At 36.2% G+C, this 12,655-nt stretch overlaps 1 non-coding gene across 1 annotated transcript; it reads left to right on the top strand.

Moving 5' to 3' along the window:
* The first annotated feature begins 12,115 nt into the window (after positions 1-12,115).
* LOC112064024 (U6 spliceosomal RNA) lies at positions 12,116-12,226 on the top strand. Its single transcript, XR_002891319.1, has one exon. It is a non-coding gene; the product is annotated as a U6 spliceosomal RNA (small nuclear RNA).
* The last annotated feature ends 429 nt before the right edge of the window (positions 12,227-12,655 follow it).

Here is a 12,655-nt window from a genome sequence, read left to right as displayed (position 1 = left end):
TACAGATTTTTAGGAAATATTTTATATCCATAAAGCTACTGAGATCTCTAAAGATCAGTACTGTGCTTATTCCAAAAAGAGAAAAACCAAGATTGCAAGCTAAAAAATAAAAAGCTTATTTTTATTAGACATTTTATATTTTAAGGAATTAGGAGTAGGGGGAAATTCCAAGTAAAAAACTATTTTTCTTCAAAAACTTCTGACTACTTCAAAAATTGAAACTTCCTGAGGACAAATGGACACCTGCTAGGATTTAATAGTTCATTCTGAGGCACTTTCCTTTTTAGTTGCAAATTTCTGCCGTTCATTTCAAGTATGGTTTTAAACTTTGTTTTTACTTTTAAATAAAAATTCTTCCTACTCTTTTGATATGCTGATATCCTATGATACCTCACCTTTTATTCAAACTACAGTGAATACTTCCTCCCTAGTCCCCTTTTGCCTATCTTTTTTTTTATTCTCCCAAAGGCATTTCCTTGAAATGTAATACATGGCTTTATACTTCATAAACCCATGGAATTTAAAATCTTTTTTACCTATGATCTCATTTCTTTGATTCTTTCCCACTTTCAAGCAATTCCTGCATGGTTGTGAAACATACATTTAGAATAATTTCTTCTTGTTGAATTCTCTAGTTTAGACAATGTAATTGACCTCTCAGAAACCAGGAAACCTTTCTGGTCTATTTTTAGCTATATTTGTCACCCACCAGCTGTCGAGGTAGTTAAAATTCCCCTGGAGAACACTGTTAAACAGTGTTATTGAGTGTTGCATTTCAAGTTCAAAATTTTACAGCACTGAAACCTGTGCTGTGTGCATAGTGGCTCCACCTTTTAACAGGGATCAATACTGCTTTTGTTCTGCTTTAACTTAAATAGAAACACTGTCAGTAAACTCTGATCAAAATCATATAAATATGATCTCTTCCTTTATCAAATAAAATTATGACCAATATTTTGGGATAATAGTAGGTAAGCAGCACAGTAATTTTATAGATAACACCCATATTTTTTATATGACTTTCAGAAAATTTTTCCTCTTAAAAACAGAAAATATGTTTGGAAAATTACTGAAAATAGGGAGAAATTAGGTCAACATGTAATATAAGCGCTTTGTATTTAAAATGAAATACTAAAGTAAAAAGGAATGAAGTAATTATAGATTTGAAATACGTAAATTGAAAAACAACTCTCACCTTTAAAAATAATGCCTTTCTGTCTTCACATAAGTCTAAATTTTGTTGTAAGTAAATTTTAGAAAATAGAGCTTTAAAATAGTATATTGTACTTGGTCTATAGTTGCTAAATTTCACGAAATAAAAGAATTACAAAGGTGAAAAGCATGTATAGTTTTCAACAGCTCTTCATCCACTGAAATTAATTGACCATAAATTTGTTAGCAGTTGGACTCTGAAGTGGGATGGGACCAAGGTACAGGTACATATTATTTTAATGAACCGTGATGTGTGAAAGGAATCATAGCCTTGTCAACAAGATAATGGTGAATTATATAGCCTATTTGTGGATGAAAGGCTGTGTGACAAGCACATGGAGTAGTCTGTAAAAAATGCCAGTTAAGGGCTTCCTTGGTGGCGCAGTGGTTGAGAGTCCGCCTGCCGATGCAGGGGATGTGGGTTTGTGCCCCGGTCTGGGAGGATCCCACATGCCGCGGAGAGGCTGGGCCCGTGAGCCATGGCCGCTGAGCCTGCGCGTCCAGAGCCTGTGCTCTGCAGCGGGAGAGGTCCCAACAGTGAGAGGGCCGGCGCCCTGCAGGGGGGGAGGTCCCAACAGTGAGAGGCCCGCGTTCCGCAAAAAAAAAAAAAAAAAAAAAAAAAAAAAAAAAAAAAATGCCAGTTAAGTTGTTATTTGAAAAGGAAAAACTCAAGGAAGTGCATAGCTTTCAGGAAATGTCCATTAAATAAATACACTGAAGTCCTGTTTCGAAGATTTTGGATGAAATAGAACAATTTATTGGTTTTCTATTGCCTCTGTAACAAATTTACCATAAATAGTAGCTTAATACAAGATACATTTATTATTCTACAGTTCTGAAGATCAGAAGTCTGACATAGGTCTCACAGGACTAAAATCAAGATGTGGTCAGGGCTGAGGTCCATTCTGGAGGCTCTAGGGGAGAGTTCACTTTTTCCGTATTTGGATTCAGTTTCTTGTGGTTGTAGGTCTGAGATCAGTGTACGGGTTCAGAACAGGCTTCCCCAGGATGTGCCACTTGTGGCATGTGGGTTATTTTGAGCTAAAGGCAATGAAGACCATGCAAGCTCAAGAGAAACGGCTACTTCCTTAATTAACTAGAAGAATTTAAATTGGCGCTTTTTCCCAGAAAAAAGTTATCCCCAGAGATACATTTTATCTAGGTGGCCCCATATGTATGGCAGGGCAAACATCTAATTACCAAACATCTCTTCTTCCTCTTATTGTCCTGTGAATGACCTTCCTGTCCTTGAAAGCCCCAGGTCCCTCTCCCATTCCTTATCTCTGGATGACATGTATATCTCATTTTAATTTTTCTGTCTTTGACCCTCTTATGTATGTGGGATTCCTGTAAGTATGAAATTAAATTTGATTTTCTCCTGTTAATCTGTATCACAACAATATAATTCGTAGACCAGCCAGAAGAACCAAGAAAGGTAGAGGAAAGTTTTCTTCCTCCCTGACATCAGCTTTTCCTGGCTGGCTGTCAGCTGTCGCCTCTCAGCTTCCAGAGGCTGCCTTTGATCCTTGACTCACGGCTGTCTTCTTCCATCTTCAAAGCCAGTAACAACTTGCTGAGTCCCTCTCATGAATCAAATCTCCCCTTCTTTCTTCTCATCTCTGACAAAGCCATGAAAGGTCCTCTAATTTTAAAGATTCCTGAAGTAAGATTGGGCCAACCAGCACCCTCCCCTTAATCACACCTACAAAGTCTCTTTTGCCATGTGAGGCAACATATTCATTAGGTTCCAAGGGTAGAGTATGGACATCTATTTCAGGGGGCCCTTATGCTGCCTGCCATGACTCTTGACATTGATTACTTTACCCAGTGCATGTGTTTGGTAAGACTGACATAACAAAATACCACAGACTAGGGGCTTAAACAACCAAAATGTATTTTCCTCACAGTTCTATAGTCTACAAGTCCAAAATAGAGGTGTCAGCAGATTTGATTTCTTCTGAGGCCTCTCTACTTGGCTAGCAGATGGTCACCTTCTTGCTGTGTCTTTACATGGTCTTTTCTCTGTGTACTTGCAGTCCTGGTATCTCTTTTTTTTTTTTTGTCTTTTTGTGGTACGCGGGCCTCTCACTGTTGTGGCCTCTCCCGTTGTGGAGCACAGGCCCCGGACGTGCAGGCTCAGCAGCCATGGCTCATGGGCCCAGCCGCTCCGCGGCATGTGGGATCTTCCCAGACCAGGGCACGAACCCGTGTCCCCTGCATTGGCAGGCGGATTCTCAACCACTGTGCCACCAGGGAAGCCACCTGGTATCTCTTTGTGTGACCAAATTTCCGTTCCTTAGAAGGACACTACTCAGATTAGGGTCCACCCTAAAGACCTCATTCTAACTTAATCACCTCTTTGAAGACCTACCTCCAAATACAGTCACATTCTGAGGTGTTGAGGATTAGGGCTTCAACATATGAATTTTGGGGAGAGGCAATTCAGCCCATAAAAGACAGTAATTTGGGCATTAGGAGAGCTGGGAGTTTACAATGCCACTTCTCTCAAAGTGCAACTGAGAAAACCAGTAATCAGATAAACCAAGTAGCTCAAGGTTATGTAGGCAGTCCATTGTATGTCAAGAACTCCAATCAAGTACACCGCATTTGCAGTGCAAACTTAATTCTCCCAATATGCCATGTTCCTCCTCCACACAGTCATATAATTTTAATACATATCTTACCAAAATTCAATTGTAGGGCTTGATTTTGCAAAATGAGTACATAAAAGAATAGTAATGTGTGCTTATCTACTGTGGTTTCTGAATATGAAACACTATTTTCAGGGTGGGGGTTGACCCATGTATTTTCACAGGCTTAAACTTCTGACTGATTGGCTCTCCTGAGTTTTGTTTGGTTTTATGTTTTTACCAGGAGCATGTTTTTTCAGGACTCAAGGAAAACACCACCTCACCACATTAAACATAAACTAAATTAATTTTAAGGACTTAATAGATATATTCCGTCTACCACATAATAATGAAATGATTCTAGCTCTGACTTTAAATAACACATGATGAATTGAGGCATCAGACAAGGAAACTGGAAATCCTAATAGACTGTGGTTTTATGCTATGACTTGGGGTAGTCCGGGCTTCACACAGGAGGCACACAGAGAAGAAATGGTGCAGATGAGGGGTTGGATTGGGACAGCTGACTGGAGGAGATAACATTGAGTTTGCCAGGGGAAAGGAGGGAGTTGAGTGGAGAGAGAATGGAAGCAGCGGTGTGAATTCAGCAACTATGAGGCTCAGAATAGAGAGAGACAGCATTGGTAATTTAAAGAATGACAGCATTGTTAAATGTAAAGAACTGAATGTAAGTTAGTTCATTCTGCCCAGAATCTGGAGTACCTCGAGTGGATCTGAAAGGTAGAGAGAAAAGGCAATGATTGGAAAATGGTACATTAGTGGAAAGTTATGAAAAATAGAGATATAAACTAGATCCTCACGATGAAAGGCCTAGTATGCTCTCCAAAAACATTAGGATTTCATCTTGAAAGCAAATGGGAGTTTCTGAAGAACTGAAGTAGATAAATAGAATGAACATATTTATATTTTATCAAAACAAGTCCATTTGATGAGTAAAAGATAAATAGGGGTGGGATATGAGAGTATGAAACAAGAAATAAAAAGCTGCAGCAATAATAGAAAATAATTAATACTAATTGAACTCTTACTATACGCCAGTTATTTTGGTGGATGCTTAAATGATGCACTTTCTTTAGACTTAACTTTTGGAGTAGGTATTCTTTTTAGCCATATTTTAGTAATGAGGAAACTCAAATCAGAGAATTCAAATGACTTTCCCAAAATAAAATATCTGTTGAGTGACAGAGGTATGATTGGAGGTCTGGCAATCTGACTCCTGAGCTCATGCTCTTAAATACTACACAATCCACATCCTCAAGGAAGGTAAGACAATGAAATAAAGTCCAGAGGACTCAGGACATAGGAAAAATGGACAAAACAGGTTAATATATTGGATTTTAAAAGTTGAGGAAGGGGGCTTCCCTGGTGGCGCAGTGGTTGAGAATCCGCCTGCCGATGCAGGGGACACGGGTTCGTGCCCCGGTCCGGGAAGATCCCATATGCCGCGGAGCGGCTGGGCCCGTGAGCCATGGCGGCTGAGACGGCACGTCCAGAGTCTGTGCTCCGCAACGGGAGAGGCCACGACAGTGAGAGGCCCGCGTACCGCCAAAACGAGGAATAAAAAAAAAGTTGAGGAAGGTAAAAAGAATGCTAGCTCAGAAAACCCACCTTTAGAGAAATCTCTGTGATTTGCTAGCTCAGGAAACCCACCCTTAGAGACCTCTCTGTGATTTGCTAGCTCAGGAAACCCACCCTTAGAGACCTCTCTGTGATTTGCTAGCTCAGGAAACCCACCTTTAGAGAACTCTCTGTGCTTCCATGGCAATCTGTGTATTCCTCAATTGCATACGTTTTCAAATTTACTTTTAATTGGGGGTTTGCTTTCTCCTTCCTATACCTGACTTCAAACTCTTCATGGATAAGGATTAAGTTTTAAGAGAGAGGAGGCTAGAATAATCTGTTATAGAAAGAATCAGAGAAGCTTCTCTTTCCTCATATTAAACAAATCTTGAGTGTTGATTCTTAATTAGTCACCTACTGATTATGTGATCCTTTGACAAGTTACTTCATTTTGTTAATTATTTCATTAATTACACATGAATTTATGATGATAATGAAGATTTCACTTTAGGATTAATTTGTCTATGTAGCTGCAGCATTGGTTAGTAAATGTTAATTATCTTCGCTTCATTGTTTTGGTCTTCAAGGAAACTTCAATCAGAGGATAAGTCATCTAATACTGTTTAAAGTATCTCTATTTTTCTCATTTCCAAAGAGAAAAGATGCAGTTGATTCAGTATTAAAGGAAGTTAATGTGAATAAAAAATATTATAATATTAAACTATTATTCAGCTAGATTCTTATGTAAATAACCTTCGTGTCAAAGATACTTACACAAGCATAGATCACAACTTTAGCATATCCCATTGCACTCAGCATTACTCCCAACCAGGACCAGTGTCACAGGCTGCATGTAGAAGGGCCCCATACTTTGTTTCACGCTCTGCTGTTGATACGTTGAAATACCTAATAATTTTTGAACACGAAGACTGCACTTACATGTTGTACTTGGTCCCACAAATTATGTAGTTAGTCTAGTTCTCACTTATCGAAATATAGATAGCTGGCACTCTCCTCCTTACTCTTTCAACATTAATTAAAATTAATACATCAAAACCCAATTAATTCTATTTATTATACATAGATATTGAGAATTCTAGAAAATCACAGCCTTGCAAATGTTCATTAACATTACATACATTTAATGGATTTTTAAAATTTAACTGCTCTAGGTCCCCAAGGCAAGGTATCCTCACCAAAAATCTAGGTTTCATAATATATTTGGTTTTTGACTGAAAATTTTACCCATAGCAGTGCCAGGACTCACATTCTAAGTATCTCCTTTGTGCCTATGCTTCCTCAAAGACCTCAAAGCCAGCTACTGTGGTATAATCCATATGTAAAGAAAGGGAAAGGGAGGGATATTCTCCATTGTATTTCTACATTTTTATTTTTCTTCTATCTGAAACATTCCCAGTTCTTTTAGAAGGTTTTCTCAAATTCTTTTCCCACTTCTCCTAGTGACCATCTAATGAAAAATCTACAACTGGTTGGGCTAGGAAGGTTGATTCTTTACACATTCATTTAATAATTTTTATTAAATCACTATACTTCGCTTAGCATTCACCTAGCAGAGGATATAGCAGTGAGGAAGCTACAAAATTCTTTCCCTGTGAGAGCTTAAATTCTAGTGGTCATTTATAACTTTTAGGTAACTCTGACATGTATAATATCAGAACTACAAGAACAAAGCCCATTAATAAGTTACATACCTTTTCTTTTCTAAATACGATAAACATTTTCATTTTTCATGGGCAAAATTTTGAGGTTTTTTTTTTTTGAGCTGGAAGGAAATTTTGATGTCACTAATCTTAGGAATGATAGGGTTTGTGGATAAATCATTCTCTTAAAAATCAAATTCTCTTTAAATGTGAATCTACTCATCTATTTATTTCACAGTATTTGTTGTACAGTTTTCAGAATCCAAAAAAAAAGGTACTAAATGTCAACTAAAACTACGACTGAAAACAAACCTATTAGGGAATACAGCTATGATTGAATCAGATTATCAGCTGAGATTATACTGTTTTTCTGAGATTTAATGAAATTTGTATGTGTTTCCTAAGATATGTCTTAACACTCTGTTCTTTTTTCAAGTACTGTATGAGTTGTCTTTTTCTTAAATTCTTGTTCCCATTTCTGCTTCCAAGTTCCTTCTGCTGAGTTATACATCTCACTTTTACAACTGTTTCCTCTTAGCCTCTCACAAATCCAGTTGTAAAATACAGTTCTCATCAGTGGATGTAGCATATATTAGAAGTTTTGAAACAAAAAAAGTCTTTTGCTCCACAAAACTTACAAGTCAATATTTAAATTTTGTTATTATTACTTAGCAAGAACTTTATTCTTTTTTTTTTTTTTTTTTTTTTTTTGTGGTATGCGGGCCTCTCTCTGCTGTGGCCCCTCCCGTTGCGGAGCACAGGCTCCGGACGCGCAGGCTCAGCGGCCATGGCTCACGGGCCCAGCCGCTCCGCGGCATGTGGGATCCTCCCAGACCGGGGCGCGAACCCGGTTCCCCTGCATCGGCAGGCGGACGCGCAACCACTGCGCCACCAGGGAAGCCCAAGAACTTTATTCTTTATTAAGAATTGTTCTATATCAACTATTTTGATCACCCTGAAAATTTCCACATAAAGTCTAGCTCCAGACAATGATTCTTAGGCTATTTTCATCTTTATATTTTGCCTTCTTTTGGTGTTTAATCCAGCCTCCAAATTCCTGTTCATTTCCTAACAATGTAGTTCAGCTGATTTCTATTTTTTTGCCTTATATAATCACCTATATCAAATGAGTTTTTAGCAAAAAATGTCAGTTTTATTTCTTAGAGGTAATTTGCTGTAAGAAGTTTAAAATAATACTTTAAAAACTACTATAAGTAATTGAGTCATTTAATATAATACGTACAAAGTTAGAGAAGTACAGGGCACTATGGGAATCCACAGGAGAGGTATTTTGGTGATATTAGGATGGGCTGGCTCCCCAGTTGAAGTGGCACTTAGGATGAGAAGAAATGAAACTATGTGCTATATATAGACTGAGGAAAGGAAAGTGTTAAATACTCAAAACCAAAGCTAAGAAGATACTTGGGAAAGTGACAAGAATTCAATATGCTTGGAGGTTGGCATGTGGAACACAAGGAGATGGATGAAGAAAGGAGGAGAAAGTAGAACAGGGTTATGATCACTAGGGGTAGTCACTGTAGGCTATTAAAAAGTTTGAACTTCTTCCTAAAACTGAAAACTTTGGAAAGGTTTTAAGCAAAGTGATAACAATCTGTTCTCTACTTCAGAAATTTTACGATGGCTACAATATCCACAATGGATCTCAGGGAACAAATGTGAAAATTCAGAAACTAGTTATGAAGTACAGTATTGTGGAAATTCAGGTGATAAATGATTGTGGTTTGAAGCAGGATAATAGCATAGGGAATGGAGAAACAGAAAGAGGTATGAGAGGGTTCACTGTGAGCCAATGTTGACAAAAATTGATTGATTTTGAAATTCACTGCATGTTAGAGAAGTTGGTTTATTTATATTTTTTATACTAAAGGCAAAGTGTATCTGACGAAACTGATTGTCTGTTATTTAAGTGGTTTTTGTTGCCTGTCCCCAAGATTTGATTTACACTTGGGAAATGACAGAAAATGAAAAATTCCTTTTATACTTTTTAATTTGATTCTTTTAGACAAAATACCAAGAAAGAAAAACAAGGAGTTACACAACTTTTTCCCTCAAATAAGAGAGGTGGATCTTTAAGACTTGTTTCCTTTATCTTTTCAGAGAATCCCATTGAGTTTAGGACTGGGAAAGACTTTAAAGCACTTTCTTTTCAAATTACCTATTTGATAAGAGGATTCCATTAAAAGCATCCCTATGAGGGTCACATAATCTGGTGCTTCTCAAACATCAATGTGTATATGAATGACATGAGGATCTTGTTAAAATGTGAATTCCAAGTCTGTAATTTTGGGAGGAGTAATTTTAATAAGTTTTAATGTGAAATTTTGAGGTTTTAATATTGTTCCAGCTGTTGCTGATGTTCTTGATGGACTATCTTTTGAGTACTATGGGTCTAACTTACACTTGAAAACAATTCCTAGTTAAACCAATTTCATTGCTAATCCTGACATTATGGCATTATGACAGAACAGTGTTGAGTCCAGAATTTAGGTTAAATGAAAAAACTTTTATCTTTTATTTATACACTTTTACTATCTCCTAATCAGAGAGCCAGCTTAAGCTCAAGTTTCCTCTGCAAAGTGAAGGGTAGATGGTACCTTTCTGTAGGACTCCTTGAATTAACTGAGGATAACTGATTGATCCACATAACCCAGTGAATTGACTGAACAAAACAGGCACCATTTAATTTAGTTTAAAAGTGACAGTGTAATATATCTACATCTACAAGCAAATTCCTTCACTTTACATATTTTTTGAAGATTCATTTACATGAATACTACTTCAGACTAAGCTTTAGAGACATATCACCAAATCTGGAAATACTTAGTTATCTTAGCACATTTCAATTTGCATCTTATCTCATATAAATATTTTGGAATGAATACTGAAAGCCGTATAGTTATAGAATTTGACCCCATGTTTGTCTGTTTGAAAGCCTTTGTTTTTTCCATTATTACTTGACTATCTGTATTTTTTCTCCAATCAAAATTAAATATGAAAAGAAAAAAAAACAAAATTAAATATGAAAAAAGATCAATTTGAGTCCGTTTCTATTTCTCTTATCTATAACATTCAGTAATAAGAAGAAAAAGAAGAAATAGAAGAAGGTCACCTAATTCGCAGGTTCATTTAGTGAATTAGAGTCAATATGAGTACTCATCTGGTATACAGAAGGTGCTTATAAATTGTACTGGTGGGTGTAATTAGTAGAATTATTAAAGTTACCTCCTCCAGCTCTTAAAAATAGTCAGTATCCTTCTCACTGTCAGAGAATGTGCAGTGAAGTTGGGAGACTTCCTGCCTCATTCACCAGGGGTCTCTCTTGAAGCTTTTCATAGGCTCCCAACTTCTTTATATATATATATTTTTCATTTTCAATGACATTTATCGTTTTCTTTCTAATTTTACAAGGAATACATGTTCACTGCAGACAACTAGAAATACATAAAAGCATATCAACAGACACTTGGTTGGCTTCCATATCTTGGCTATTGTAAATAATGCTGCAATGATAGTAAATGTGCATATATCTTTACATATTTTACAATTTATAGAAATACGGGGGGTTTATAACAGTATAACCTCACATGCAGAAGAGTTGCTCCTATTGTTAAACTAAGTTAGAAATTTAGAATAAAGGTCAAACCAAGGTGTGTGATTTCTATAAACGTTTCACAGACTCACTAATACATTCTTGGAGAGTTTAACTTCATATTTAACTTTCATTTAAGAAGCTTTAGTGGTTTTTCACATGTCTAGTGTTGTTTTGAAACATAAGAAAACAGAAGACAAATATTATTCCTTAAATTATTTCTGGTTATAATTTTAAAATAAAATAAATATTTCATTTAGCAATAATATATGAATTACTGGCAGTGGTGAGGTCATGAATGTAAATGAGCTGGAAAAGTTCCACATGACATAAAGTCCATTTAGAAAAAGTGATAAAATTACTGGCCTTACCATATGAGAAATATTTATGTAATTAGGTTGATTTTTGGTGTATTTGTTTTATGCTTGAATTTATTAACTGATCATTTGTAAAGTTTATAACACTTTCTTTTCTGTTCATTGTTTATGCTTCCTATTTAGCTGTGCAGTGGAATCAAAGACACATGAATGAATATAATGTTTTTATAATTATTTGTTCATCAGCAATGAGCATTCAAGTTTTTCTGGTATTATGAAATCATTGGTTTCATACAAATAATACACAATGGTTTTACTAAGTCAGAAAGTGACTATAGAGTTCTCATCTAGTGGAACATTTTTGCTTGGACAAAATTGTTTTAAAGAAAAAACTAATAAAAGCAAAACAATAGAAAAAAGTAAGTTTTTTATTGCCTTTGTATTTTTAAGTTTTGTCTAAAATTTCCTGTTGTCCTTCAATAAACACTTATTCTCAGAAAACATATTTGTTTAGTTGACATATTTAATTTTTTTTTTTTTTTTTTTTTTTTTTTTGCGGTACGTGGGCCTCTCACTGTTGTGGTCTCTCCTGTTGCGGAGCACAGGCTCCAGACGCGCAGGCTCAGCGGCCATGGCTCACGGGCCCAGCCGCTCCGCGGCATGTGGGATCTTCCCAGACCCGGGCGCAAATCCGCATCCCCTGCATCAGCAGGCGGACTCTCAACCACTGAGCCACCAGGGGAGCCCTGACATATTTAATTTTTAAATAATCAACTTACTAATATTAATTTAGTTAACAAAGAACTAGTACCTCATATGAAGTAGCTAAATCTATTTACACAACTAAAATCCATCTAAAATGTCAGTATCCTCTTCCACCATATTGTTTCACCACACAAACCTTCAGTGGCAAAATCTTATCTTTTATGAAATAAGTAATGCTTTTTTTGTAATATGATGGCTATATGGGGGTAATGCTTAGAATTATTATTTTTAGGAGGAGAATCTCTAGCCCTGCTTGGTCTATAGCCTTCTCATATACATAGCCCTTGAAACATGGGGTATATTGATTCCAGACAGCCTCCTATTAAAAAAAAAAGATCAGTGCTTATTTTGGGAGTACATATTGTAAAACTGGAATGAAAACACTAGAGAAGAATAGCATGGACCCTGATCAAAGATGACAGACAAATTTGTGAAGCGTTCCTATTTTTATTCTCTAGAAAATTAAAGTAGCTGAGTTTTGTTTTCTCATTTTTAAAGATTGAGCTGTATGTTGCCTAGTTAGGTTTAAACAAATGAGATACAAATGAAATAAAAATAATATAATTTTACTTAAGAGCTCACAAAAATGAAGTAACTTATAATTTTAAGAAAATTTTCCTTGGTATGCAGCCAAATGTTAATTTTTAAATGATGTGTTTTTACCTTTCTTTCCCTTTATAACTTAGTTTATAAAAAGCAACTTTAAAAAAGCACTTTTCTAAATTCATAAAATTATCCAGATTACCTGCTTTGCATTGCCCAAGTTCATAACAGAATTGTTTACTTCTTCTTTTCTTTTTGTCTAGGTAAACTTGATGCTGATATTGACAACTGATGCAATTGTAGTATTCTTAACACTTTGCTTCAGATAAAAACAAA

Source organism: Physeter macrocephalus, chromosome 1 (genome assembly GCF_002837175.3).
Source record: "Physeter macrocephalus isolate SW-GA chromosome 1, ASM283717v5, whole genome shotgun sequence".
NCBI classification, from domain to species: Eukaryota; Metazoa; Chordata; class Mammalia; order Artiodactyla; family Physeteridae; genus Physeter; species Physeter macrocephalus.
This window is presented reverse-complemented; position numbering and strand designations above follow the sequence as displayed.